The sequence below is a fragment of the Dipodomys spectabilis genome, unplaced genomic scaffold (assembly GCF_019054845.1).
Source record: "Dipodomys spectabilis isolate Male_0828 unplaced genomic scaffold, ASM1905484v1 ptg000012l, whole genome shotgun sequence".
In the NCBI taxonomy this organism is placed as follows: domain Eukaryota; kingdom Metazoa; phylum Chordata; class Mammalia; order Rodentia; family Heteromyidae; genus Dipodomys; species Dipodomys spectabilis.
Genome location: NW_024870689.1, coordinates 6,667,687 through 6,692,737, shown reverse-complemented (window position 1 = coordinate 6,692,737; position 25,051 = coordinate 6,667,687). Strand labels below are relative to the sequence as shown.

Genomic DNA, 25,051 nt, shown 5'->3' with positions numbered 1-25,051 from the left:
TATGAGTAGCCTTTAAAGATTATTATTATTAAGATTATTATTTATGGTTCATCTCATCATTTGTATATGGCTTATACCATCATTTGTTCCTCACTAACATATAAAGTAAAGAAGCCTTTAAATTTTAACAGAAACTGTGCAGTTAATGTCTTAAATCTGCTTCTTTACACAAACACTTTGCAACTTCTCATTAGTAAAGTTTCTATAAACTCTGAAATGTACATATGTAGTAATATGTACCATGAATCTTAAATGCTTTGTGAAAAAGTTTTACAACCTGCTAAATAGTCTTAATTTTGGCATATATGAGCAAATTCCCAAAATTAAACATATTTAAAACATTAAAACTTTTAACAAACCTTAACACTTTCTATAGTGTTCATTAGGGCAGGTTCCTTGTACAGAATAATTGAATTCCTCCTCCTACACATCTGTTGAACAACAAATATCTGGTATTATTTTGTTTTTGACATGTCAAACTTGACTTTATTCTTAAATGTGTTCTTATGTAAGAAATACATGGTTCTAAAATTTCACGACAATTCTTTTTTTTTTTTGTCGTTTGTGGGACTTGAACTCTGGGCCTGGGCGCTGTCCCTCAGCTCTTCAGCTCAAGGCGAGTGCTCTACCACTTGAGCTACAGCGCCACTTCCGGTTTTCTGGTGGTTTATTGGAGATAGGAGTCTCACGGTCTCTCCTGCCCGGGCTGGCTTTGAACCGCGATCCTCAGATCTCAGCCTCCTGAGTAGCTAGGATTACAGGCGTGAGCCACCAGCGCCCGGCTTCACGACAATTCTTTTGAATTTAATTTTTGTGGAATTGTCTAGTTTAAGAAAATCAATTACACTTTATGTATAAAAAATGTTCTGTGCTCAGTTTAGTAGCACATACACTAACATTGGAACAATAAAGAGAAGAATAGCCCCTGAATGAGGATGACACTCAACTTCGTGAAGCATTCTAGATTTTTAAAAGAACAGATGCTGGAGGGGATGTGGACAGAAGGGAACCTTAATGCATTGTTGTTGGGAGTTTAAACTTGTTCAAAGACTTTGGAAAGTAGTATGGCGGTTCCTCAAAAGACTACAATAGAGCGCCCCTAAGTCCCAGCAATCCCATTTTGGGCATTCACCCAAATGATCACAAACAAGACCATACTAAAACTACCAGCAAAACTATGTTCATTGCAGCATTATTTACCAAAGCTAAGATACAGAGCAAAACCCGAGGCCCCACAGTAAACGAATGGATCAAGAAAATGTGTGTGTGTGTGTGTGTGTGTGTGTGTGTGTGTGTGTGTGTGTGTGTGTGTGTGTGTGTGTGTGTGTGTACTGGAATTCTATGCCTCCATCAGAAAGAATGACATCACCCAGTTTGTTAGGAAATGGAAAGACATGGAAAAAATTATATTAAGTGAATTAAGCCAGGCCCAAAGAAGTGAAGTAAGCCAGGCCCAAAGAAAGATAAGCCCCATGGTTTCCTTAATTGCAATAACTAGTATGTGTCTGCTACAAGCAGAAAACATCATATAAGTTGATGTTAGGCAAAATGAACCCCAAGATAAGGATTCAAATGGTTTTTATTTCTTGCGATTGTTTCTAAGATATTTATAAGATGAATTCTTTGTTGCTTTGTATTTTCCTCCTGCAAGCTAAAGCCCCTGATTTCACTGTGTTTGATGTTGGTATACTTTGTGCAGTGGAAGGGAAACACAAATCGTTTAAAAAGGGATGCAGGTGGACCCATTGCAACAATGAGATGAACAAGTCGTTATGTCAAAAAATGATTTTGGCTGGGTGTTGAGGGATGTGGACAGTGGGGGGGGCTGGGGGGGAGGGTTTGGTGGGTGTGGGGGGTGGGAGATGGGCAGGGATGGGAAGGGGAAACAAAGGAGGAGCAAGTGGACCCATTGCAACAATGAGATGTACAAGTTATTATGTCAAAAAATGAACTTTACAACTTTGGGGGGAGGAGGACAGGGTGGGGAAAGTGGGGGAGTGTGGGAAGGGATGGGAAGGGGAAACAAAGGAGAGGCAACAATGCTTCATAAGAAATCTTGCCCATGTAATTGTAACTCTTCTGTCAGTATTCTCACAATAAAAAAAAATGTACTCAATAACTCACGCATGTAATTGTAACCCCTCTGTATGGCATTTTCACAATATAAAAAAAGAAACATAGGTCCTGTGGTATACCTTATTTGCAATAACTAATGCATATCTGGGATAAGCAAAGAAGGTATGGTAAGGCGAAAAAAAGGAGTAGGCAACAATGCTTGATAAGAAATGTACTCATTACATTTTCCATGTAATTGTAACTCCTCTGTATGGTATTTTCACAATTTAAAAAAAAAAGGTCAAAAGCATGTGCATATGACTAGATAAGATGATGTTAAGGTAAATGAACCCCATGATAAGGACACAAGTGGTGTTTTATTTCTTCCTGTGGTTTCTAATATATTTATAATGTACGATGTGATTTTTTATATGTGCATCCCCCACAGTTAAACCCCTGTTTTCACTGTATCTGATGTTAGTGCACCTCCATCTTGTATATACACTTCTCTAATTTGGGGATGGAAAGGGAAAAAACAAAATGGTTAAATAAGGATACAATATGACCCATTGCAACAATGTGACTCACAAGAAAGTATGTTGAAAAACGAACTTTACAATTTAGGAGGGTGGGGGAGGGGAGTGTACTTGTGGAGGTGGGAGGGAAGGGATGGCGGGGGAAAACAAAGGAGGAGGTAACAATGCTTGATAGGAAATGAACTATTAATTTTTCATGTAACTGTAACCACTGTGTTCAGTACTTTTACAATAAAAAATATAAAAATGTTATGGGATGGAAGAGAATATTTCCCCTATTTTACCCATATAATATCATTAACAAAGAAATTAATGCAAAACACTGATATGCAGATATTTTGAATAAATGTGTGTTTGTGTATGTGTGTGTGTGTGTGCATGCCTGCGCATTTTCGTTCTCAGAGTTTGAATTCAGTGCATCAAGGTCCCCCTAGGCCATTCCTCTCTAGATTGATGAGCTACTACATAAGCTACATCTCCATTCTTGGCTCTTTGCTAGTTCATTAATTTTTTTTAATATTTTTATTATTTTTTTATTGTGAACATACTGTACAGAGGGGTTACATTTACATGGGCAAGATAATGAGTATATTTCTTGTCAAGCATTGCAGCCTCCTCCTTTGTTTACCCTTCACATCCCTTCCCAGCCTCCCCCCGCCCCCCCCCCCACGCCATTCTCCCTCCCACACCCAAGTTGTAAAGTTCGTTTTCGACATGACAACTTGTACTTCTCATTGTTGCAATGTGTCCACCTGTATCCTTAAACGACTTGTTTTTCCCCTTCTCCTCCACAAATTATACCGACATCAAATATAGTGAAAGCAGGGGTTATACTGTGTGTGTGTGAGGGGGGATATACAAAGCAACAAGGAAATAATTTTAAAAATGCGTTAAAAAAAATTCATGAAAGAAAAAAACATTTAAATACATATGTAAGGGTTCATTTTCCTAACATCACATTATCTGCACTTTTCTTCTTGACTCATACATATACTAGATATTGCAAATAAGGCAAACCATGGGACCTATGTTTCTTTGGGCTTGGCTTACTTCACTTAATATAAATTTTTCCAAACCTTTCCATTTCCTAACAAATGGGGCAATGTCATTCTTTCTGATGGAGGCATAGAATTCCATTGTAATTTTTTTAAAATAATCTCATTAATATTTTTTGTCCTGATTGGCTTCCAATGGTTATCCACAGATCTCAGGTTCCTGAGCAGATACCCAAGTAGACAGGATTACAGGTGTGACCAACCAGCACAAGGCTTTCAGAATAATTTAAAAAGTAGAAGAAAATTTACTTCATGGAGGCTTGTTTATCATCTCCCGCTTTTAAAGCATTTTGGAGTGATTATATGTGAATTTATTTCATTTTTGGATTCTTAAAAGACAGTAAGTGATGGAATTTAAACGTTTTAATCTTTTTTTTTTTAATTGGTCATGCGGCATGAAATCTGGGCTTGGGCGCTCTCCCTGCGCCTTTCGGCTGAAGGTGCGTGCTGTACCCCTTGAGCCACAGTGCCACTTCTGCTTTCCTAGTAGTTTATTGGAGATAAGAGTCTCACAGACTTTCCAGCCTGGGCTTGCTTTGAAGCGCATTCCTCAGATCTCAGCTTCCTCTGTAGCCAGGATTATAGGTGTGAGCCACCAGCTACTGGCTAGTTTTAGTACTTTTTTTAAAAATATTTTTTGGGGGTCTGATCGTGGGGCCTGAACTCTGGGCCTGTGCACTGTCCCTCAGCTCTTCAGCTCAAGGCTAGTGCTCTACCACTTGAGCCACAGAGCCACTTCCGCCTTTTTTCTTTTTTGCTTATGTGGTGCTGAGGAATCGAACCCAGGGCCTCATGCATGCAAGGCAAGCGCTCTACCACTGAGCTACCTTCCCAGGCCTTTAGTACTTTTTAAAATGTATACTGGAACTGTGGAACAGAAGAAATTTGTCTCTCTTTAGACCTCAATTTATGAGCTCAGCTCTGAACATGATAACCCAATGTCACCAACACTGTGTTGAAGACAAAATGTGACAGAAAACAATTACCGTGGGCAATAATTGCTATGCTATTATTTCTTGGACAGGATGAATATTGAGTTGAGAGAGTAAGGGATTGGAGAGGATTTTGCCTACTTTTTTATTGCTTACTTTTTGAAATTTTGAATCATTTCCTTCCCCACTGTGTGTCTTTGGGCCATGCACTTATTGCCTTTAATTACAATATTTCCTAACACTAAAATGGTAATAATATTAGAATTATAGCAAATGTTTTCTTAAGAATTAAGAGAAAAAAAACTTGTGAAATACTTAACATAAACTTCTAGGAATAACAATTACAATTACATGGGCAAGATAATGAGTATATTTCTTATCAAGCATTGTTGCCTCCTTCTTTGCTTCTTGTTCCCATCCCTTCCCATCTCCTCCCACACTCCCCATCCCACCAACTCTCCCCCCCACCAAAGATGTAAAGTTCATTTTTTGACATAAGGACTTGTACATCTCATTATTACAATGAGTCCACCTGCATCCCTATTTAAATGATTTGTTTTTTCCCTTCCCCTCCACAAGTTATACCAACAACAAATACAGTGAAAGCATGGGTTATACCATGGGGGATGGACATACAAATCAACAAAGAAATCATCTTATAAATGTTTGAAACAATTGCAATAAAGAAAAAATAACAATTGAATCCTTATCTTGGGGTTCATTTCACCTAACATCAAGTTATCTGACCTTTTCTGCTTGTCTCAGACATATACTAGTTTTTGCAAATAAGGGAAACCATGGGACCTATTACCTATGTTTTTTTGGGCCTGGCTTAATTCACTTAATATAATTTTTTCTAAGTCTTTCCATTTCCTAACAAATGAGGCAATGTCATTCTTTCTGATGGAGGCATAGAATTCCATTGTATATATATATATATATATATATATATATATATATATATATATATATATATATATCACATTTTCTTCATCCTTTCATCTAGTGAGGGACATCTGGGTTTGTTTCATATTTTAGCCATGATAAATAATGCTTCAATAAACATAGTTGTGCTGGTAATGGACAAGAGTCTCATATCTAAAATATACCTGGAACCCAAAAAAATTAAATCCCCCAACGACAAATCGTCAAACAAACAACTGCCAAATAAATAAGTGAGCTAAAGACTTAGAAACTTTTCTGAAGAGGAAAAAAGTATGGCCAATAGACACGTGAAGAAATACTCAACCTCTCTAGCCATAAAAGAAACGCAAATCAAAACAACATTGAGATACCATATCACCCCAGTTAGAATGGCTATAATCATGAACTCTAAAAACAACAGATGCTGGTGGAGAGGTGGACAGAATGGAACCTTAATGCATTATTGTTGGGAGTGTAAACTTGTTCAACAACTTTGGAAAGTAGTATGGAGTTTCCTCCAAAGACTCCACATAGAGCTCCTCTATGATCCAACAATACCACTTTGGGGCATTTACCCAAATGATCACAAACTAGCCAGCAGTTTTTTTTTAATATTAAATAGAATGCAATCAGTATTACAAAAGCCATTACATGTAATGAGAAACCAGAAGGCATGTTCTCTATTGACCATGCTCTGCTTCAAAGTCAGCCAGGTGGATAACTTCTCATGCTGTAACTCAAACTGGTTTTATTATGTCTTGACAGTATAAAAACATCAGGGACAGAATAATGAAGGAATGTTGTAGACTGAAGTGAAGTCCATATGAAAATGTGCAAAACTGATGAAAACGTAAAAGTCTCTGAGTAGCATATTGTGTTTTACATCATTTAAGTTAAATTTCAAAAATAGAGAAGACCTAGAGGAATGAATTCTCTTTTTGATAGCCAATCTAAGGTCCTTAGAAGATTGAACTCTTTCCTCATTCTTGTAGAGGCATCATCAGATGAGAGGAACTCTATTGTTTTTGTGCTTCTTTCCATTTATACTTCAGTTTGAAATCTGAACTACATGAGACTGAAAGAAACCTAGAAAAATTAGACACGCAGGCTTTAGAAAGAGCCATGAACGAAAAATAAATAAAATACATATAGCCTTGTAAAAGGTCTAACTAAATTTATTTATATAGTCTTAAGTGTAAACAAAAAATGATTAAACAATATAATATTATTGAAAATTGAAAAATGTTAGGAGTTGCTTAAATTTTTTCTTTCTACTATATTGAATTAAGTATTGATTTTGTATAGAGAGATTAAAGATGAGATTAACAAGAAACGATTAAAAATGGACAAAAGTTCTGAATAGACACGTTTTCCAAAAAGTCCTGAAAAGCGCCAGTGTGTTTACAAAGTTGTGTTTAAAACCACTTCTATGCTAGATTAATGCTTTGTGAACAGAAGTCATTATAGAAATCCTTCAGTAATGGATGACATGAACGTAATACTTTAAATATACCTGCCTGTTTGCAGAAATAACAAACAAGGTAGCAATAATGTTGTATGCTCAACATAGAACAAAATGTCAAATTTAAATACATGAGATTATCCTAGATGTAAACTAATAATTCCAAATAAGGGAAACCATGGGACCTATGTTTCTTTAAGTCTGGCTTACATAACTTAATATGGTTTTTTCCCAAGATCTTCCATATCACTACAAATGAGGTGGTATCATTCTTTCTGATGGAAGCATAGTATTCCATGTGTGTGTGTGTGCGTGTGTGTGTGTGTGTGTGTGTGTGTGTGTGTGTGTGTGTGTGTGAGACATTCTCTTGATCCATTGATCTACTGAGGAGCATCTGGGTTGATACCTTATCCTAGCTATGATAAATAATACTGTGATAAACATAATTGTTCTGGTAGCTTTAGTGTGATCTTGTTTGTGATCACTTGGGTAAATGCCAAGAAGTGGAATTACTGTTTAATAGGGGAGCATTATTGTGTACATCAAGGATAATCTTAGTAGATGAGAAGAATAGCTCAATAGCTATGTACATATGAGGGTGTATGGTGATTCCAAGGGAAATGATCTCCAAGATATGTTATTTCTTGTTGTTCTAAATGTAATATGTGATTTCTTTTTATCCTTTTGTGTTTCCACACCTATGGCTTATCCTCTGTAGTAACTGTATTTGATTTTGATACCCTGGATATTGTAAATATGTTGATCCGAACTAGTTAAGGGAAAGGGAAAAAGCAAAATGGTGAGACAAAGGACAAAAGGGGGAACTTATGCAACAGTGATACTCACAAGACAATACGTTGGAAATAGTCTTGGGGGGGCATTGGGATGGAAGAGGGAGAAAAATGGGGGAAGGGATAACAAGTTATAAAAGAAATGAATTCATTATCTTACTTATGTAACTATAACCCCTCTGTACATTAACTTGACAATAAAATTTAAATATAAAACATAAAATACATGATAGCAAGCAGCAATACAGGAGATGTGAGTGGGGAAATACTGTACTATACAAAGAAGAGTAAAACAGCTGTTGAGAGCAGTAATTTGACTTTAACATAGGAAGTAATAAACTAGCATGCAGATTTTCAGCCTCATGTCAGTCACTAAAAAGGGAAAACAAAATGTACAATCAGTAAACCAATAGAGATAAAATAGAAAACTAAACAATTAAGGTGAATAGATGACTTGGACCAAGAATAAAAAATGACACAATTAGTAAACAAATAACAAGGTGGTAAGTTATAAAATATTACTAATAATTCTAGTAATGTTTTCTTAACCTCACAACTTGTTGGAACTATACTTCAAATCACAGTTTAATAGTATATCATTTTAAAATTAGGTTACTTCTTATTGATTTCTTAATATTGAATGTTTAATATATAATTTTAATTTCAGTAGCTATAGAAAAGAAAGTGAAACTAAGTTTAATAATATATAGCATGAATTGTAAAATTGAGAAGCATTAGAACTTAAACGAATAACATCATTATTGTTTCATTTCTGTGAATTAATGTAATAATTCAAAGTGTTTCCTACACTTTGCACTCATCTTAACATCAAATAATAAATTATTGCACATGACTTGGTATTAGGTGGAAGGGTTCAGCACTGTGGTAATATTCACACCACACAGTACATCAGAGTTTGACTCCTCTCATCTAGCTTAAATTGTGGAAATTTGATTTCTACATGCATGTTAAATTCTTGCCAAAGTGACATCTATAAAATTATAAACAATTATGTATATGAAGAGTGTTTCCGATGATACTTAAAAGTCACATTCATTAATTAAATTTTATTGTTTTCTACCAAATAAATATTTATAGAGAGACTGAATTTCTGAGTTGAGGATTATTTTATATCCCTGCCATTGTTTCTATAGTTGGACTTAATTTTCCATAAAGGGTTAAGTGTATTATATTGGATATATGAAGGTAAACTGAATGTTTATTCTATCAATATTTTGCCACTTGTTTAATCCCAAGTTTAAATTATCCATATGTTTGAAGTAATGAAAATAACAAAGATATAAAAAAGATAAATCAGTGTGTATTTGATAAGTATTTTCACCTTTATTTTGATAGTTGGCCCTCTTTTACACTACAGAATATTATAAGGAAAATGTGCTCAAGGCTGACCACAACTGCAGAATATTATGGTTTGGTCTATCATAAGAGAAGGAAGAATGGGGTACCTTCCTTCCAAAAGTCTGCTCCCAGGGATGTGATCTGTTTTATGTTGGTCACTTGAAAATGAACATTTTTCACAGTCAACCTTGAAAAGCCATCTTGATAGACCATTTATTAAGTGGTTACATTGTATTATCCATGGCTTTGCAAGGATGCCGGATTGCCTCATTTTGAGACAATTAAAACAGGAATTTATTCAGCTGTTCTTTGTATCTTTAGGAAAAAACCCATTGACTCTAGGCCTGGGGATCAAAGGGGTCCAGAGAAGCTACTACCGTGAATAGTAATCCTAGGCCTCTAAAAACAAAACAAAACAAAACTCCAGTAGGAACAGCAACTCAGTGCAACTATCACAGCCTACATGAAGTCAGGCAAAATATGGAAGCTGAGAGTCATTTATCAGATAACTAATATATTTTTATGAGGCACACTGAAATAAGACTTCAGAGAGAGGGTCAAAAGACTGATCAGAGAGACTAAAATTGGTCACAAGAAGATTGGAAAATACAATTCCTTGTACAGCAAATAAATCTTAGAAAGCCTGTGCATATAAGAACAAGACAGCAGGCCAAATTCCAGATATGTGCATTCTCTTAGAGGTCAGCTTAATGAATTATCAATGGAAATCTTTGCATTCTTAAATATTTGACCACATGTAGGAGAAGGCCAATTGCTGAAGAGAAAGAAAACGTCATCACTCAGTTACGAGGTCCAATATCACATTAGGAAGGAATCAAGCACAGATTTGTAATAAAAAGAGAAAAAATATTCCAAATGAGGGTTTCATTTGTTTTGATGTAACAGTTTCTGATTTATGTGCTAGCAAATACCATACAATTGATCCATTCCCACAGCTGAGTTGATATTTACTGCAGTATTCCCACATGAAGGAAAAGAGAAAATTTACAAATTTCTGATGAAATGAGTTGAGGGTGAAGTGTTCTATTAGTGATATCTGAGGTTTAGACATAGATGATGAGGGGGATTTTCTTTTTTAAAAATCCCCCATTTTTAGCCTGGTGCCAGAGGCTCACAGCTTTAATCCTAACTACTCAGGAGGCTGAGAACTGAAGACTGCTTTTCAAAGCCAGCCTGGCAGGAAAGTCCCTGAGACTCTTATCTCCATTTGAGTTGAAGAGCTCAGAGACAGTACACAAGCCCAGACTTAAAGCCCCTCGACCAAGACCAAAAAAAATCTCCCTTTTGTGGGACTGCCTACATCTTTTCCTATCATTCAACAAAGAAGCCATTTTATCACCCACAACATTTAAATCCTGTCCTAGCTACTGCAAATACAATGGTTTGTTATCTTATGTCAAAAAGTTCATATTTTCGGGATCCAATACCAGCAGTGGTAACATTTTTTTCCAGTCTTTGAACTCTGGGCCTGGGCCCTGAACATGGTTATGCTTGTAGCGTTAATGTGAGCTTGTTTATTTATCGGATTACTGCCCATGAGGGGAATTAAGGGGTCATAAGAGAGATCTATTTTTAGTCTTTTGAGGAAACTCCATACTGCATTCCAGAGGAGTGGAACAAGTTTAACTTCCCAGCAACAGTGTAATAGAATTCCCAATTGGAGACGGGTGCTGGTGGCTCACGCTTGTAATCCTTACTACTCAGGAGGCTGAGATCTGAGGATCATGGTTCAAAGCCAGCCCAGGGAGGTTACGAATTGGCTATACCCACAGCAGCATTTGTTATTATTAGTTTTCTTGATAATGGCCATTCTAACTGGGAAGGGGTAGAATCTGTCTTTTTTACTTGTAGATTTGTAGGCACCTTCTAGCTACCATAAATGAATGAATCCATGAAACCTGTATTTTTCTGCGTCTGCATTCCTTTCTCTTAGCATAATTTTCCCAACCCTTTCATTTTCCTTAAGACTGGTGAAAAGTCATCCTTTCTAATGGGTGAATAGAATTCCATTGTGTGTTTGTGTGTGTGTGTGTGTGTGTGTGTGTGTGTGTGTGTGTATGTGTGTAAGATGACTATAGGCCCATGAGTTCATTTCTAAGCCTACTTTTTCATCTGTAATTCTCTAATTTCATATTAAATTTGGATTGCTTTCTCTACTGCATTGAAGAATATTGTTGGGATTTTGATGGGTAGTGCATTGTCAATTGTTTGGGGACAGAAGTGCAGTTTTCACAATGTTATTTGTGAAAGCATTGAAAGATTTTGCATTTCCTTGAATCTCCTTCAATTTCCCTTTTTATATTTTTAAATTTTCACAGTAGAGGTCCTTCACATTTTTGGTTAAATTAATTCATAGTTTTTTTGTTGTTGTTGTTTTGTTTTGTTTAGATTTGAGTTGATTTTGAGGCTAATACATATGAGGTTATTTTTTGGATTTCAACCTGGATGTTCCCATTGTTGGTAACAAAGAAAGACTACTGATTCTTGTGGGTTTTATACCCTTGCTACATTGCTAAAGGTTAGCAATACCTTTACTAACTTGAGGAAGGTAGGTATAGGGTCTCTAAATACAGGATCATTTCATCTGTACAAAGGGATCATTTTACTTCTTCCTTATTTGGATCCCCGTTATGTTTTTCTCTTGCCTATTGCTCTTGCTAGAATGTCCACTACTATATGGAAGAGTAGTAGAGAGGGTGGACATCATTGTTTCATTCCAGATTTTATTTTATTATTTTTTGAGTTTTCAAAATCTGGTTTAATTCAAACTGAGGAGCACATTGTGAAAATACATATGCATAAAAATCTAATAAATGCTAGATAAACAACATATTACTTTACAATAGAATAACCACAAATTTGAAGGCTCAAATTGAGTCTGTCAGTTGTAAACACAATTTTATATTTGGCTCAAATGGCTACTGAATTTCAAATGGTGCCAAGTTCCTCCAAAGCACCTCTTGACCCCCTCAGCCTTGGGCAGAGTTTCACCACAGTCTCAGTCAAAATCCCAGTCATCCCATCAACTCTTGGGGCCAATGGAGTCATTGGTACCCAAACACAACTGGAGGCCAGGGATTTCCAGTGGCCAAAAGTTATTGCACAGAGAACTCCATTCTAAGCCAGACTCATGGCTAAGAAGGTGTGAGATTAACCCTTTAAACAGTGGTGTAGCATTAACCTGGTCTATGTTAAGAAATATCTCCTTAGTGAGAATGTACTAATTACTAGTTATCACACCAACAGAAAAAGGCAACATGGGAGCTTCACATTTCACATGAAAGACTAGCATTATCTGGGTCAGGCTTCACTCACGTAGAGTGACCTAAGAGAAAATGAGTTCATAACAGTCATTTCTTCACATAAGATTTGTGTAGCATTAAAATTGTTTAACGGTAATGATGAGGCCATGCAGGTAAAAAATGTGTGATTCTCCTCTGCCAAAACAGAAACACCCCATTTCGACTCCTGTCCAGTTTCCAATATATATATATATACATACATACATACATACATACATACATACACCTGTTATTGCACCTCTTTCACACAAATCTGTGTATGTATTTTATATAATATATATTTAAATACATTACACATAAAAAGACTATGGCACTTTACAGAATACATGTTTAACAAAGATCATTCATTACACCACAAATGTTTGAAATGATACAAAACCCTTAAATCATTTAATGTAACATTGTGAATTAAAACACAGGTTTAAAGCTTCCACAGACTCCAAGACAAATATTTCTGCTTTAGAATTTATTGAGAAGCCCAGCTTATCACAAATCTTTAAGCAACAGATGCAAGAAAAATTAATAAGACTTTTCTGGTATTAGCAATTGTTTTATTAGAAAAATAGTTGTGGGTCAAGTGGTTTTTAAAGAGCTGTGTAGAAGAGTTTTAGTCTAGACTTCATTCCAGATTTTAATGTCTTCATGTGTCCACTGTTATGTACATTCTTTGTCATATGCATACTCTGTATAATATTGAGGAAAGTTGCATGCATTCCTAGCTTCTCAGACCTTTTAATCATATAGGGGTATTGGAGCTTATTAAAAGATTTCTAAATCCATATAAAGATCATGTGGTTCTTGTCCCTGCTTCTGCTGATGGTGTGTGTTACATTTATTGACAAGTATATTGAATCCAATTGTACCCTACGATGAATCCTGTTCATTATACCTCAAGCAGCACCACTGGTTGTTACTGGAAGTAACGGTTACTGGATGTGGAAACTGATCCCAGGAGAGGAATGGAACATAGAGGAATGACAAAGTTCAAGTTAATATGTGATTTTCTTTTTACTGTACAAGAAAACAATCCCAAGACTTGAAGGAAACTGTCCCTGACTTTTTCGAGTGTGTTATTTACTCATATAAAACTTTTCTGTAAACTTTTAGTTGAGTATTACAAAAAGAAATAATGTGTTATTTGAAGGCCAGCATAGAACAAAAAGAAATAACGTTGTTTTAAAATTGTTCTACTGCAAAGAAACAAAGACATGGAAATTTTAAATGCCTTATGCATGGATATTTCATTCCTGAGATGATCCTTTTGTTGCAGGAGTCAGTTATCAATTACTTAGTATGGTCCTGAGTTCTCCTTAGCAATAAGGATTCCAAAAAGCAGGATCCAGTGAGTATGATCAACAAAAGGAGCCCCTTCTCTTAAAGGAGTATTCTTTTAAGGAGGGCCCCATAGAAATATCTGTGTTGCTTTTGTTTGCTTGTTTAGTTTGTGCTGGTTGTGGAGCTTGAACCCTGAGGCTGGACCTTGTTCCTGAACAGTTGCCTTTCCTGCCCACCTGCCCCCAAAGCCAATACTCTACTGTTGAGCCAAAACTCCACTTCTGGATTTCGGGCGTTTAATTAGAGATAAGAGTTTGACAGACTCTCCTGCCTGGGTTGACTTTGAACTAAGCTAGTAAGAAAGCTATGTGATATCAACTGTATAGACTTCTCTTTTGAAATAAGAAATATTAGATGAAGTTTATTGTAAAGCTAATATTTGACAATTTTTAAAAGAAGAGATTATGTCCAGCAAAAAAGCCATAACTTAAATAATTCAGCAAAAGTAGGTACACTGAATAATTTTGGAATTATTTTTTCTGCTTGGAAAGATTATTGAACTTGTCGTTCCTTTTGTGGAAACTTAAAGTCACATTTCACTTTTTTTGTTGGTCGTGGGGATTGAACTCTGATCCTGGGCATTATTCCTCGGCTCTTCAACTCAAGTTGAGCACTCTACCACTTTAGCTCCAGCACCACTTCTGGGATTCTGGTGGTTAATTGAAGAAAAGGGTCTCATAGACTTTCCTGACCAGGCTGGTTTTGAACCACAATCCTCTAGTCTCAATCTCCTGAGTAGCTAGCATTACAGGCATGAACCGTCAGCACCTGGCTCATATTTGCATTTATGTGCACTTAATGACACTATGTAGAAAAAGTATGGAAATTTGAAACAAATGATGACATTGCAGCTTTTCAGAAAAATTGAGGTAGCAATAAATATGTCCTCCTTTTCCATGTTGTTACATTAATGACTCATGGGACCCTTACATTAGCATCCTCTGCCATCTGTATAGTTGTATTTAGTATCAGGAAATGTTCATAGAGAAAAATAGAAAGACAGATTTTTAGAAAGCAAAGGAGATTGAGTAGGAAAGAACAGCACAGAAGGAGATACATTTATCACACAGATATTAAGAACTACCCTAAGAGATTTAGACTGCTAAACGCAATGAGAAATAAGCTTAGTTGATAACTAGTTCTTCAATAACCAAAAATGGTTCTCAAGAACAGTTTCTGGCACACCTTAGTTACTACCATTTATTCCTTCCATCGAGTTATTCCTTCTATTCTGTCACAACTGTTAATTAGCCTCTGAGTTTTTGGTACCATGATTGACCAAAAAGATTTCCAAATGTCACTTAGACTATCCTTCTCTCTGTGATTAGCAGTGACCACACAAAATCCTGGCATCAGTTGCTTTGACCTAATGACCAAAACTTTTTTTTCAACAGAGTATGCTATTATAAGTAAAGTACATGAATAAGGGACTATTGTCAGGTGTCAGTATGGAAGGAGCAATTATATATTCAAAATATGGTTTCTTTATTTTGCATTTGCTAACTAAATGGTTTTTTTTTAATTGTGAAAATACTGTACAGAGGAGTTACAATTACATGTGGGCAAGATAATGAGTACATTTCTTTTTTTTTTTTTTTTTTGGGTCCGGTCGTGGGGCCTGAACTCTGGGCCTGAGCGCTGTCCCTCAGCTCTTCAGCTCAAGGCTAGCGCTTTACCACTCAAGCCACAGCGCCACTTCCGGCTTTTTTCTTTTTTTTGCTTATGTGGTGCTGAGGAATCGAACCCAGGGCCTCCGGCTTGCAAGGCAAGCACTCTACCACTGAGCCACCTTCCCAGCCCATGAGTACATTTCTTATCAAGTATTGTTGCCTCCTCCTTTGTTTCCCCTTCCTATCCCTTACCATCCCTCCCATCTCTACCGCCCCCCCTCCGCCAAAATTGTAAAGTTCGTTTTTCAACATAACGACTTGTACTTCTCATTATTACAATAGGTCCACCTGTATCCCTATTTAAAAGATTTGGTTTTTTTTTCCATTCCCCTCCACAAATTATACCAACATTAAATACAGTGAAAGCAGGGGTTATATCGTGTGTGGGGGGACACACAAAGCAACAAAGAAATCATCTTATAAATATATTAGAAACAGTCACATGAATGAAAAAATATTTGAATACTTTTTTTTATTGCCAGTCCAGGGGCTTAAACTCAGGGCTAGGGAATTATTCCTGGGCTTTTTTTTTTCTCAAGGCTAGCACTCTACCACTTGAGGCACAGCACTACTTCCAGTGTTTTTCTGTTTATGTGGTACTAGGGAATTGAACCCAGGGTTTCATGCATGCTAGGCAATCACCGTACCATGAAACCACATTCCCAGAATCTTAAATGAATTTCTTAAGAAGGCATGATATTTTGATTCTGTAACTATGTATAATAATTTTGGACAGGTGCTAGAAAATGATGTAGAAAACAGTTCAATATGAGAAGTCGAGTAAGGCTGGATGGAAAATGAATAACCGTCATGGTCTAGCCAGGGTACAGAGGAGCTTATGTCATGGAGCTGTTTCAACAGGCTGAGCGAGACAGCTCCTGACCCACAGCCCACCTCCAGAATGAGAGGGCCACCATGGGTTCTAGCCACATGGAGACAATGGGCCACCTCCTCCAGCACACATTCAACCAGTTCATGTGAGAGAGGGAGAAAGAAAGTGATAAGTACACCTAAAGCCTGTGCCGGTGGCTCAGAACTCTAATCCCAACTACACAGGAGTCTGAGAAATGAGGATCATGGTTCATAGCCAGCCCGGGAAGGAAAGTCTGTGAGACACTTATCTCCAAAGATCCACCAGAAAACTGAAAGTGGTGCTGTGGGCTCAAGTGGTAGAGCGCTAGTCTTGAGTTGAGGAGCTCCTGAACAGCGTCCAGACCTAGAGTTCAAGCCCCATGACTGACAAGAAGTGGACTTCCCACTACAAAAAGTGGACTGAATAGCACCCATTTAACTAGGGAGCATGGTACAGAAGTCAGGCCTAGCTTCCTGTGAACTTGAGGTCATAAGTAGGTCACCCAGCTTCTCCATGCTTTGTTTTCCCCAGTTGCAAAACTCAACACAGTGAAGGATACCCTTCCTCATGTAATGGGTAATGATGAAAGAGAGCCATGTTTTATTTCATAATCCCACACCGGTTGCCCCATTAATAACAGGGGCCACCTGAACACTTTCCAGGTATCTTCCTGTCATATGCTCACAGAATTGTCGAGAACCTTACCTGAAGGCCACTCCCTCTGTGCCTAGCCATGTTTCAGAGATCTCTCTATATAAATCCCTTGTTTCCTCACAACTCTCCTGTAAAGAGACTGAGTTCCAATGGTTGTGGCCCTACCCAGAGCTTTATGTGTGGTCAAGAATCGGCTGCCATGGACTAAGAGTTTGTGATATCCATCTAAACTGATGACTGAGCATGGCTCTACATGTCTACCATCCCAACTACAGAGGACCAGGACTGGTGGAGCATTCATGTCACAGATAGGAGGACCGCCTGAGCTCAGCCCAGCCTGAGCATATATTGTTTCTCAGAAATGCACAAGACAGAAAGGTGGCTCCTCAGAGCCAGGGAGAGGAAACAAGCAGGGGGTCATGGTGCTCTCAGAGGGGTTTCTGACCCGAGTTGGGAATGGTATTGGGGCGGCCACTCACCTGTGCTGCTGGGAGACGCTGTTGGCAGATGATCCAGGTAGAGCAAGCAGGGATGGCGGTGGCATGGCAGACACATGGACCCAGAGCAGAGGACCAAGGGCAGGGACCAGGTCAGGGCCATAGGCCCGCTGAGATTTGAAATCCAGCACCACAGGAAGGGGGGTAGGGGGGTGGGGCATATCAATTTCCTACTATTCTCTAAAGTTACCTTGAGTCTCTTGCTCACCACTCAGCCACCTCTACCTTCCTTAACTGCTGGTAGTGGTGTACTAAAAGAGGAAATCCAGGTGCTACCAGGCATCATGCAATGTGGGCGTTGCCACAATTCTTGTTTCCCATTGGTCAGAAAGAAACATGAAATAATGGGGGTGTGGCTAGAATCCTGTGATGCAATCACCATGGGCAGAATCAAGTTGACAGGGGCTCTCCCAGCCCTTTTCCCAGGGAACTCTGTCCCATTCAGTTGGGGACAAGAGGGAGACCGCTTTAGCTGGATGGCTGCACAGATTGTTGTTTATGTCTGTTTGTTACCAGTCCCGAACCTTGATCTCAGGATCTGGGCACAGTCTCTGAGCTGCTTTTGCTCAAGGCTGCCCTCTACCACTGGAGGCACAGGGCTTCTGTCTTTGTTGGCACTGAAGTTGGACAGGGTCTCAAGGACTTTCCTCCTGAGGGTGACCTTGACCATGATCCTCCCATCACAGCCTTGTAAACGTCAAGGAGGAATGTTGAGAGCCACTGGTGCCTGCCTAATCATTGGTCTTGCTGATGTTCTTGGACAGAACAGTGAGTTCCCTATTCTCGGGTTTAAGTGGGGGGAGCTAGAACCCAAAGTTCGAATCCTGGGGCTGCCACCTCCAAATGGCAGGAGATCCTAAGACACTCATTCATATCCATATGAATACAAATAGGATGGGATGTATGTCATGATTGAATGGGCAGTTCTTGAATGATTCTAGGATAAAATTGTACATAATTATATCATAGGACACTAATCGATTTTATTTAATACTTTATTAAGCATTTACACAATCACATTCATAAAATGGAGGAATAATGAAATACCTAAGAATTGGGCCTCACATACTATAAAGGTGCCATTTTTCTGCCAGGACTGGGATTTGAACTCATGGTCTGGGTAACAGTGTTGTACTGTGTAGGAAGGGGAATCTGGCCTCCTTGAAGTCAAGAAATTCAAGTCTGTTCCTTAAGCCTGAAATCGGCCCCCACCTATTCATGTACAATTTAAATATATGATTTATATTTATATTTATATACATACGTTCACTCCATATTGCATTCAGTGTAGTTATTGTATTTTTTGTTTTATTTATGTATTGACCATTTATTTATTGATTATTATGACACATAGAACATTGGTTACATTGATTACATAGGATATAAGCCTGCATATGTATTCCACTTCATACCTGACACCAGGATATTCACAGAAAAGGAAAACGTGTCAGCATCAGCTTCTTACTCAACGATTCATTGTTTGGGAGTGCTGGTATCTGAACTCATGGCCTACAGGGCCAAATTCATGAATGGTTGAGTGTGAACACACCCTCCTGGGGCAAATTGAGCAGACAGGCTGTTCCAGGACCTGAGATCGAGCCCAGGAGTTAACAAAATATGAACAGATTGACATGCAGATGACAGTATACTAATAAATATCTATCTTTATAGAGTGCCAGAGATGTCTATACGTTATTCAGTTATAATACTACATTCCTACCAATTCTTGGGTATTTATTATGCGTCCATGTAATTAATGTTAATGTGTTCATCCTTACACTATTAATGAAATCAAGCAGTGTCCTGAAATTATTGTGTTCCTGTAAATAATAATATTCTTTTTATGCTTCATAAATATTAAATAAAATCAATCAGACTCCTGATAACACTCTGTCTAATTTTATAGGAGCATCATGATTAACTCATTCAACTGTGACACTGACAAAAATCCATTGTTATTCCTATGGATGGGAACCAGTTTCTTAGTATTTCCTGCCATTGATTGGTCAGGTCCTATGTTGCCACGTGAGCCTATGGCTTCCCTAATAGTCCGCCAACCTTCAGCAATGTAAGGTGAAGTACCCTTTGCAACAGTGTCATTCAGACCTAGGAGGGTCACCGTGCAAAGGAAGAAAACGTAAAAAGGCCACATTTTTTCTGTGCATTGTTTTCCCTGAAAGGCCTGATTCCATTAGCAGCTGTGGGTCAAGTGGCTACATCCCAGCCTAGAGTGATCAAAGCTGAGGTAGAATTGCCACTACCTGAGTTCAAGCCCTGTGCTTGACAAAATAAAAATAAACCATACAAACATACATACATGCATACATACATACGTACATATACACATTAAAAATATTTAAAATATTATGAGGATCCGTGGCTTGTAATTCTTGCCATTTTTTCTGCCAGGCCTGGGATTTGAACTCAGGGTCGGGGGAAATCTGCAGCACATTGTGGGATGGGAAGATCACCATGCTGGAAGACAATAAAGAAATGCCTGTTCCTAGGGCGTGAATTCAAAAATAATATTCGTATACATTTTAAAAACATGATTTATATTTACATGCAAATGTTTACTGTATGTTGTGGTTAGTGTATTCATTTTTTTATGTTTTATTTATTTCTTATGCATTTGAGTGAGTATGATTACACATATAACATTTTTTGCATCCTATTACATAAGACATAGATTTGCTAATGTATTCTACATCATTCCTGAGGCCCAGGACATTCACCGATAAGGAAAACAGTGGGACAATTGGGTTTTCGCACAGGATAAAGTTTTTGCCAGTTCTGTGCCTTGAACTCAGGGTCTGACAGGCCCACTTCATGAAAGGGTAAATGTTAGCACACCAGTCTGATGCAAGTGAAGTTGGTGGGCACATTTGAGGACCTGAGATCAAGCCGAGGAACGGCCAATATATAAACAGATAGATATTTAGATTGCAGTGTGTGTGTGTGTGTGTGTGTGTGTGTGTGTGTGTGTGTGCGCGTGTGTGTGTGTGTGCGTGTGTGTGTGTGCATGTGTGTGTGTGTGTATTAACATATGTATATGCATCTACAAAGGTATACAGAGAGAGACAGAGATTTATGTAGATTCTAGTGTATAACCATATATAAAGAGTGATGTCTATATCTTATTTTCATATATTCTATTACTACCAATTATTTGGTCTAAAATTATGCCTCCATTAATTAATCATGGTAGGATACTTCATAAAGAATTAATCAATAATCTATATTTATTGCATGCAATCTTATACTGGAATGACTATCTAATTAGTAATTCAGTTAGCACATTTCAAACATTCTATTAGTGTTCCTATAGATAGGAACAAGTTTCCTAAGATCTTCAGCCATGTGTAGGTGGCAGGCCTAGGAACGATCTCAGGGCCTAGGTATCTGGGTTAGACTGATGCTTCACTGACAGCCCCCCAACCTTCATCCATGCAAGGTCACCTACAATTTTCAAGCCAAGTCATTGAGCCCCAGGAGGGTCACAGTGCTAAGTAAACAAAAGCAAACCTGTTGTGTAAAATTACCTGGTTTTTCATCATCCATTTTTGTTGGTTTGCTGTATTTTTGCCAGTGCTGGGAATTGAACTCGGGTCCTAGGATCCCTGGGTGGGTGTAAAAGCTGCATCCCAACCTAGGGTAATCATGATTTAAGACACAATAAAATGCTTCCTTGAGCAAAAGGAGATCAGGGAAAATGTCTAGACTCACGTTCCAGCCTCAGGTCCTGCCACAAAAAAAGAGCCAGTAACTCCATATGTCTGTGTATATATGCATGTATTTGAATTGGTGAAGAGCCAGAGTTGCTATGAAGAATGGCACCTAGCTAGGAAATTTGCTTTGAATAGAATGATTTCTTAGCACAGAGTGTGCGTTCAAGACAGTGCATGTTCTGGGGCTCCCCACACTGTTCCCAGTTAACCTGAGGGGGTCTCCATACCCCAGGCTGCTGGAGGAAATCTGCCTCATTGTTGGAACAGGCAGACAATAAGCCTCACTCCTGTGCATCTGGGTAACAAACAATTCATCCAAGCCAATTAGTGAGGATGAGTGTGCCCAGGCTGTTAAGGTTAGGAGAAAAAGGTCTCTTTGAACCCCAAGCAATCTCTCTCCCCTGTGCTCTGTTTTGACTGGAAGCTTTCATTTGTGCCACCTGCCATGGCAGACCAAGTTCTCTACACTCATCCTGTCTTTGTTAGACTATGTTTCAGTGTTGAAACAAACTGCTACCATTAATTCAACAGTCTTTCTCATAGACAATTAGGGAGCTGAACAGAATGAAATGATTCATTAATGGCAACGGTGCCTCCATGTGTGTGTGTGTGTCTGTGTGTGTGTGTGTGTGTGCGCGCGCGTGCATACACCATCCTTGTGATTGAACTATGGACCTAACCACTGTACCTGAGTTTCTCCTGTATAAGGACAGTACTCTTACCACACAGCCACTTCAGGATTTTTTTTGTAGGGATGTGGTACTGAGGATTCAAACCCAGGGTTTCACACACACAAAGCAGTCTACCCCAAAGAAACATTCCCAGCACTCCAATTCAGGTTTCTTTCTTTCTTTTCTTGTAGGTTGGAGGAGTTGAAGTCTGGGCCTGGGTGCTGTCTCTGAGCTCTTCATCTCAGTCTAGCACACTACCACTTGAGCTACAATGCCCCTTCAGGCTTTCTGGTGGTTTATTGGATATAACTTTCTGAAGGAATTTCCTGCCAAGGCTGACTTCGGACCGTGATCTGGGATAGTTTTGAAATGAGATCCTCAGCTTCCTGAGCAGGCAGAATGATAGACCTCAGCTAAAGACATCTAAGCCATGACACTTTGCTGCAAGTGGGTCCTTGGCTCAGCATGGTAGAATATTAGCCATGAGCCCAAGAAGAAAGTCAGCATCTAGGCTCTGAGTTCAAGGTTCATGATGGAGTAACCTAAATCAAAACAATTGTCCGCAGGAGACAAATCACTAGAGTTTAGTACATACATAAATTTGGCCCTGCCTTGGGGACATATCTGAGCCTCAACTTTCTCATCTGCACATTCATCTTACTTGTGTAGCTCTTATAAGGACCAGATGAAAGAATACAACTCGTGAAGGACTTAGCACATAGCACCCTGTGAAGGACTCAGCACTCAGTACCCCATGGACAACCCAGAAATACTCAACACCCAGCACCCCAGGAAGGACTCATCACATAGCTATATCCCACAAACTGTCATTAGAATTAGAGTGCTTTCATCACTATCACCGTTCTTTCAGATACACATCACAAACCTCACAAGTTCACATCTAATGGTTTAGAGGGATGTTTTGTGGGGGAGAGTCATCAGCCTCAGGGATTTCACTCATAGGTTAGAGGTACTGTACTAAGATCTTTTCCTCAAGGCTAGATCTCTACCACTTTCAGGCACAGCTCAGAGTCTACCAGACTTCCTGCCAGGGCTGAGTTTTCAACCCCCAGTATCTGATCTCACCCCCTGAGCAGCTAGGGGTGAGCCAGCAGTGTCTGGTTCCATGATGCTGTGCTGCAGCTATTGACCTATGGCTAAGTCAGGTTACATGACAGCCATCAGTTTCAGACACCCAGCTTGCTCTGTGATGAGGTATTTGAAATCCTGGCTTTCTATAATTGCAGTCAGAACATTCTACATTCTACCTTGTTTTTGGTTCCAGTATTGGGGCTTGAGTAAGGGCCTTGACACAGTCCCTAAGCTTTCATGCTCAAAGCCAGTGCTCAACTGCTTGACAGCACTACTTCCGGGTTTTCTGTGCATGTAATAGTGTGGAATTAAACCCAGGTCTTCATACATCGAGGCGAGCATTCTACCACTGAGCTCCAGGAATGACAAGTGTAGAAATAGATATGTAGATTGTAACATATATATATATATATATATATATATATATATATATATATATATGTATGTATATATGTATATATATATGAAACAAGACAGAGATGTCTGTATATTATTTAATTATATAAATTATATTACTAACAATTATCAATAAATTATTCCTTCCTGTATTGAAGTATTATGGTTGAATACATAACAAAGTATCAATTGAAAATTATTCAATATAGTATAATTATTGTGTATAACTTTATAATATAATCATACACTAATGTAATTGTTACTTTACAACATTCCATTCATAAGGATGTATATTGGAATGCATTTCTTAGGATATACTACCATTCATAGGTGGGAGTCCTGGGATTCACACCCCAGGCCTAGGTTTCTGCTTTGGGCTATGGCTTCCCAGATAGCCCACCAAAATTCAGCAGTGCAAGGTCATGTACACTTTCCGAGCCTTGCTTGCCATGCAAAGGAAAAAAAATGTAAAACCGCCTCTGATACTTCCGAGTTTTAACCTTCTCCTTTTTTCCCCCTCTCTTTTCTTCTTTTTTTTTCTTGGTTTTGGGGTCAGAACTCTGAGTCTCGGTTCTGTCCCTCAACTCTTCAGTTCAAGGCTATCACTCTACCACTTGAGCCATAGCACTACTTCTGGCTTGTTTCTGCTTATGTGGTACTGAGGAATCGAATCCATGGCGTTATGCATGCAAGGCAAAGACTCTATTACTGAGCTACCTTCCCAGCACTTCTTTTTTTTTTGCCAGTCCCAAGATTTGAATTTGGATCCTAGGATCTCAGGATGGACTGTGGGTCCAGAGGCTGCACCCCAGCCTAAGATGATCGAGTGTGAGGAAGAGTTACCAGGAGCTGAGTTCAAGCCCCAGGCCTGGCCAAAAAAAATAAGGCCCTGGCTTGGAATTTGCACCATTTTTCTGGCTGGCCTGGGATTTGAACTCAGTGTCTGGGTAACTGTGGCACTGTGGGGGAGAGGAAGCTCACCGTCATTGAAGACAAGAATTTCAGCCCAGTTTCCAGGGCCCGAATTCAAGCCCCAGCACTGAAAAAAATAATATTCATATATGAGATCTATTTACATACATGGGTTTAATCCATATGACATTTATTATCCATATTTTTTATTTTATTTAGTATTATTACATATATAACATTTATTTCACCTTATAACATTGATTTATTTGAATATGGATTATACATCATACTGAGACCCAGGACTTTCATAGAGAAGGAAAAAAATGTGTAAAAATTGGCTTCTGACTCCACATACAAAATTTTGGCCATGCTGGGATTTGAACTCACAGCCCACAATGCCCAATTCATGAAAGGATCAGTTGTAGTACAAAAGCCTTTGGCAAACTGATCTGCCAACCAGTTCTGAGGACCTGGGAACAAGCCATAGTAGTGGCTGATAGATAAAGATGTAGGTGTAGATATAGATATGGATATAGATATACATATAGATAGAAAAATAGATGTGTAGTTTACAATATATATGAGAGAGAGACAGTGTGAAGATATTAAATTATATATATTATGAATTATTATTAAATTATGCCTCCATTTAATGAAGTATCATTGTTGAATACTTATTAAAGCATTAATGTAAAAGTAGTCAGTATTCTTTACTTGGGAGAATTATACAAAATATATAAAATGGAAGACATAATCCAATACTTTTTGTGTGGCCTTCTATAAAACAATCATGAACTAACTGCAAA

General features: G+C 38.3%; 1 non-coding gene across 1 annotated transcript; it reads left to right on the top strand.

Moving 5' to 3' along the window:
• The first annotated feature begins 868 nt into the window (after positions 1 to 868).
• On the top strand, positions 869 to 970 carry LOC122095063. Its single transcript, XR_006145018.1, has one exon. It is a non-coding gene; the product is annotated as a U6 spliceosomal RNA (small nuclear RNA).
• The last annotated feature ends 24,081 nt before the right edge of the window (positions 971 to 25,051 follow it).